This window comes from Impatiens glandulifera, unplaced genomic scaffold (genome assembly GCF_907164915.1).
Source record: "Impatiens glandulifera unplaced genomic scaffold, dImpGla2.1, whole genome shotgun sequence".
In the NCBI taxonomy this organism is placed as follows: domain Eukaryota; kingdom Viridiplantae; phylum Streptophyta; class Magnoliopsida; order Ericales; family Balsaminaceae; genus Impatiens; species Impatiens glandulifera.
This window is the reverse complement of record NW_025919514.1, coordinates 194,518-201,395: the sequence shown is the minus strand read 5'-3', so window position 1 is coordinate 201,395 and position 6,878 is coordinate 194,518. Positions and strand designations below refer to the sequence as shown.

Below are 6,878 nucleotides of genomic sequence, written 5' to 3'. Positions count from 1 at the left end.
TGATGAACTCAGTGTTGTTCATAGCATTTCAAGGCCTATTGACATCTATTATGACAACAATGGTGCCATAGCCCAGGCAAAGGAACCGAGTTCGAGCTCCAAATCCAAACACGTTATGAGGAAATATCACCTTATTCGCCACATCATCAATATGGGTGATATTAGGATGTGTAAGGTGCATACTGATAACAACATTGCAGATCCATTGACTAAACCTATGTCTAGACCTAAGCATGAAAGTCACACTAGGGTTAAGGGTCTCAAGCACATTGGAGAATGGCTTTGATTTTGATTTTGGACTAATTGAGCTTTTATAAGTGTTTGACACTAGTTCTATGTTTAACTTAATAATTTTATGATATATGATATTTAATTCTTATTTATATATTGTTCTAATCAATATTGAATAATATGTCCAAATAATTCATTATTAACAAATGAGATCACCTTAAGTGTTCTAGTGAATGAAACCTTATTGAAGTTTTGAATTATTAAAAGTCTATAGTTCGAAATCATCAAATGGACATAGATGATTTTATATGTAACTATATTTTAAGTTGAATGATAGTGTCATGTTTCATGGGCTATAGGGACATGGAGATGTCTAGTCATTTACATATATGTGTATGGATACATGTAAGACTGACCGGCTTAAGAATCTTCAAAATTTGTAGAATTTTAAGTAAAACTATGTTTAGTAGATTCCTTAAACATGAGTATGTTATGGTCTCTCTTGATACTTGGTATTTCTTTGACACTGTTAAACACTTCCATAAAAGGGAGTTATAAAATTAGTTGTTGGGATTTCTAAAAATTGAGTGGGAGCGATAGTCATACAAGACTAGAGAAGTCCTCCTACTTCGTGTATAACATGATACATTGGAAAGGAATGGTGTCTCGACCACTTGAAGGGTAAGAACTGAAAATGCATGGCCATGCACGGATAGATTACTTGAATCATCCGTTTTATTGACAGTTCGAACTCAAAGTTCAAGAAACATATTTGATAAAGGATACGAATGTCACCATATCATCAAATTAGACATTAAGAGACAAAAGTATCTTATATTGCACACTTGTTTAAGGACAAGTGGGAGATTGAAGGAAATGTGTCCTTTAATTTAAAGTGCAATGACTAAACCTAGATAGGACAATTAACGGTAATAATTTAATCTGATTATGTTAGGAGTCATAGTGTTTTGCTAGAAGCCAACTACGATTAATGGAGTTAAACTCATAGCTATTATAATTGGGTCCTATGAGGTCACACACTTAGAGTTGACAGAATAGATTAATGGGAATTAAATCCAATTATGAATAATATATTAGATATTATTAATAATTAGAAATAAAATTTTATTTATGAAATAAAATAATTAATCATGGTAAATTGATTATGGAAACATGATAGAAATAATATTTTATTTATGAAATAAAATAATTAATCATGGTAAATTGATTATGGAAACATAATAGAAATAATATTTTATTTAAGAAATAAAATATTTATCATGAATATTAATTCCAAAATGGAGGAATGCCAAAAGATGGTCTTTTGGTTTTCTCTTGCCCTGACTCTCTAATTTAACAGCTTAAATAGGGATCTGGGAGAGAGAGAAGTAGTAATCAAAAACCTCATTCTTTTCCCATAAGCAATTAGATTTCTTATGTTGTTCTTTCGTCCTAGCAGTCAAAGTCAACTAAATCTTGACGAGCTCGTATGGACCAACTAGAGGAGCAACACGTGGGGCTCTCATCCTTTATACTATAAGATATACCGAATTCACGCATCAAAGGTACCACCTTTTTTATAATGATTTTAATTGCTAAATGCATGAACATCCTGAATAGATGTTAAGATAAGATCTTATTTTCCGCAACATACATCTATTGAATTTCAACAGACATTACCTTCATGGAATATTTCATGGGTGATTTTGACAATTTCCTGACTTGTTGGAGCACTGTAGATATCATATATATCCATATGAACCTGGAGCTGAAATATTGGGTCCTGTGTCAGGTGCATCTATAAGATTGGTGCATCAATGTTTTTGACTGCGAACAGGGATTTATCAAAAAGGATCATTATGACAAGTTAATGAAACCACTATGTGAAATGATTCCATATTTGTTTAAACATGGAACGACCCATGTTGACAAGAGCAGGTATCCTAACTTCAGTTTGGAAATTATTCCATATGTTGTAATACCACACCCGACAGTCCCCAAGTGCACCAAGAGTGGGGACTATGGTGTTTTTACAATCATGTATATGGAGTACCTTATTGCCAAATTGGATATATCAGATATGATCACAGAAAACATGAATTTTTAGAGACAAAAATGGGCAGTAAGGTTATTCCACCATATAATAGACTCATAGGAAATGGACAATTTTTTAATGCAAATGGTTGTATATTTTTCTAATGCTACAATGGTTATATATTTTGAATGCTACAATTTTTTGAATGCAAATGGTTATATATAATGTAGTCTATGTTTACTTTTTATTGAGTATATATATATAATGTAGTCTATGTTTAATTTTGATTGAGTATATCTTGATACAAATTAATATTTGCTGATACAAAATTAATAACATCTGCGAAAATACAATTATCAAATACTGCATTCAAAAAATCTGCGAAGTTAATTGCATTTGTCGTCTATGAATATACATCTGTCGCCTAAGACAATTGCATCTGTCGCAGGCGAAATTGCATCTGTCGTCTGCGAAAATGCAACTGTCTTAGGCAAGAGATGTATATTCGTAGACGACAAATGCATGTTTTTCCTACTATATCTCACTATTTATACAATTTTTGGTTGTGTAAATGACGACACTTAAAATGACAACACACTTCAAAAGTTAGTACATCAGTTTGATCAAAAATGTAGTACAGAAGTTTGATCAAAAGAGTTAGTACAGTAGTTTGATCAAAAAATAGCATTTATTAGAAGTTCTATCATGCCAAAGATTGTGCACTAGATTGCGAAGGTTGTGTACTAGTTTGTATTGGTTTTGCAATAGATGGTGCAAGCATCACTACTGAGCATGTTGCCCTGTTATGACCTAGACCGCTACATGAACCGCACCGTCTCCGTTCCTTACGAGGCTCACCTTGTGATGACCTACGCCTTATTGTTGGTCATCCTTTCTTAATCTTCGCATGGGGTTGTAGGCAGACTCGTTTCTTGATATGTTCGAGAATGTCCCAAGCTTCATTATGATTAAAAACTGGAAAACATGTCTCTACATATACCATGCACCATGATTAAGTTGAGTAAAACCTGAAAAATTATATTTGGTTAAATTCAACATAAATTCTTGGCTTCCTTCCTTTTGTTGGTTCACCTGAAATGATGAAGGATCAATGTTAGTTCGTTGTGATCATGAAAGGGAATAGCAAATGGGAGAAAAGGGAAAACTGAAACGAGGAGGTTGGGAGAGAGAGGGAAAAGGAAAATAAACTGAAAGGGACCCATTTTTTATTTTTTTTATTTAAGGGGCAAAAGGGACTTTTTCCATGGGCAAAAGATTACATTTGCAAATATTATATGTCCTATGCTAAATTTGGAAATAACCCTATTATCAGGGTTATTTCGTCAAATTTCCCTTGTCAGGCCATTTCATCAAATTTCCCACTCGAATACCCCTCTACTAATTTTTTAGTGTTTCAGATTAATAAAATCGCAAACCCTAGGATTTGGGGCTGTCGCTTTTTCTTCAACAAGATCTTCATCTTTGCGTCCTTTGGGGAAATTTGACGAAATAACCCTGATAATAGGGTTATTTCCAAATTTAGCATAGGGATCAAAATTTTTACAAAAGTAACTTTTTACCATGGGCAAAAGACACTTCTACCCTTAATTAAAATTTTGGGTTATTTCCATTTCTTTTCCTCCGTATCCTCGTTCCCTTTCAGTTTCTCCCTTGACGGACCCTTTGGTTTCCCTTTCTCTTATTTCAGTTTCTCCCTCGATGATCCAAGTGAAGCAACGAAACGAAGGAAGTTAGTCAATCAACTATTCGAGGCAACGCCGGAATGCCTTCATCATTTCAGGTGAGTTATGCCCGTTTTTCCGTTGTTTTCCTTGCATGCATGCTGAAATTGAAGAATGGTTTAGGGTTTTAGCATTTGGTTTAGGGTTTTGGGGGTGGCTGAATAGTTTAGAGTTTTGGGGGTGACTGAATAGTTTAGGGTTTAATATGCATCTGTTGTAAGCGTCGCAGGCGAATATGCATTTGTCGCCTACAAAAAATGTATTTATCGCCTATGAAAAATGCATCGGAGTTCACAACCTTCGCTGCTTTCACATTCATGTAATCTCTCTATATCTTTGTCTCATCTCGCAATATTAAAGTACTAGTCTTGTGGGATACTGCTTTCACCGTACTTTTAATAAATCCCTCAAAAAACTATGTGTCTTTTGCGCGATTCTACTCGGAATCCTAGTTACTTTGATATACACCTTTCTTTCTAGCTTCTAGATTTAGAATCTTAGGAAATATTCTGAAATCTACCACGTGATAATACAACAAATCTAGTTATTAAGGGTTGAAGAAGATTCAAATCTGTAATGCAGGTTCTTAATTATTAAGGAAAGATGCATCCAACACAAATGACTTATATTGCAACAACTTGTTGCTTGGTGATTACACTGTTGGTTTCTGCTAAATTAGTCTTCACACATATATTATTCTGGAGGAAACCAAAGGAACAAAAGGCTATATTGGTTATCATTCTCATGGCTCCTTTATATGTTGTTGTATCCTACACTGGTTTGTTACATTCTACATAGAGCAGTTCTTATTTTACTTTTCTTGAATCAATCAAGGAATTCTATGAATCTTTGGTAAGTATAGTACCAAACATTTTTAAGGTTTTTTTTAATTCCAATGAGAGATTATTTTGTTGTTGTTGTAAATGCAGGAGATTGCTAAGTTTATGGCGTTGATGTATAGCTACTTGAACATATCCTTGAGCAAGAACATAGTTCCAGATGGGGTAAAAGGAAGAGAAATTCACCACTCGTTTCCAATGACTCTCTTTCATGTGGGAAAAACTTGTTTTTTTGGGTGTAGTTTTTGAGGATTTTGTTTCCTCTGTTTAAAAGATGTGGTTCTTTTTATACTAATTGCATCCCCATACAGTTCGGTTGAATCACCAATCGCTAAAGCATCTAAAGCAGTGCACATGACAGTTTGTTGTGATTCGATCTGTATGTTCAATCTTGATGATAGTTCTTCAAAGAATGGGAATATATCCGAGTTGGGTCAGCTGGACATTTACTATTATCTTAAACGTTTCAGTCTCACTTGCCTTGTATTCTCTTGTGATATTTTACCATGTATTTGATAAAGAATTGAAACCACACAACCCTCTAGCGAAATTCTTGTGCATCAAGGGAATTGTCTTCTTCTTTTCTGGCAGGTAATATTCTAACCTTCCATTTGAATATGGATCCAAATCATTATATTTGTGAATCATTCAATATATTGTGTACAAACAAAACAGGGGATTGTGCTTGAGATTCTAGCTGCCATGGGGGTAATAAAATCCCATCATATTTTGATTAAGGTGGAGCAAATTGAAGAGGCGTATCAGAATGTGTTAATGTGTCTGGAGATGGTTTTTTTCGCCATTATTCAGCAGTACGCTTACAGTGTCGACCCCTATAGGATTGGTGTTGTATCATCTTCATCGTCAATTAAGGAGAAGAATAAAGACAAGTAGCTTCATCTCGCTTTATGGACTTAGTAACCCTTTAGTAAAAGTAAACTTACCTCATTTGAATCTAAGGATCCTCTATGCCTTTTGTAGCCAAAGTACTCTTAGTTTACATTCAAGTATGCATCTCTTTAGAGTGGCACAAATGGCTTAATCAAAGGAATGTCGGTTGTAAAATTGTGCTAGAAATAAAACTCTAATGACGAAAAAAAGTAATCATAATCATGTAAGTTATAACAACCTAAAATGAGAATAATTGTGTTTCTTTAGTAATTAGTTGTAATAAAAGTTTTAACCAAAACACATATAAAATGTCTAAACACAACACAAGCAGAAAAAAAAAGATAAACCCACAAAATAGATCTACGAAATCAAAGACACATACTTAACCAACAATCTCTGCAAGATTAGCCAAGTGAAACAATGTTAAGAAATTTAAATGACCTCACATGCGAAAATGCATTTTTCGCAGGCGACAAATGCATTTTTTGCAGGTGACAATGCATTTTTCGTCTGAAAAAAAATGAATTTGTCGCCTACGAAAAATACAATTGTCGCCTATGGAAAAATATAAACATACCCATTGGTGGGATGCTATAGTCGAGGCAGAAGAAGGGGACATCTCGGCGGCATTTGCTTGGACGTGTCGGCGTCGGGAGCTTGGAGTTTGGAGAATGAAGAAAGAGAGGGGTGGTGGAGTGGCCGTAGAGAAGAGAGGAATGAAGGGGGGAGGAAGAGAAAGTGGAAAGAAGAGAAGGGAAAGAGGGAATTTTTATTTGAGGGGTATAAGTGTCTTTTGCCATAACCAAAAGGTTATATTTGCAAAAATTATCCTACCTATGTTAAGTTGGGAAATTTGATGAAATGGCCTCCATAATAGCCTTAATTCTAAAAAAGGCCCGCGCCTGATAATGTTTGCAAAATGGGCCTTTTTGCCTTGCGAAAAGTCTGTAATACCCATCGCGCGTAATTTAATACTCATTTACGAGAAATGTCATTCACGTATTTTCATCTAAAAAGAGTGAGTTCATAAACGCGTTTTAGATGAAATGCGTGAATGGCATTTCTTGTAAATGGAAAATCGAGAAATTCCATTCACGCATTTTCATCTAAAACACGTTTATGAACTCATGCTTTTTAGAT

At 34.5% G+C, this 6,878-nt stretch overlaps 1 pseudogene; it reads left to right on the top strand.

The window, feature by feature from the left end:
• Positions 1 to 4,608: 4,608 nt before the first annotated feature.
• On the top strand, positions 4,609 to 5,741 carry LOC124918081 (annotated as a pseudogene).
• Positions 5,742 to 6,878: the final 1,137 nt, after the last annotated feature.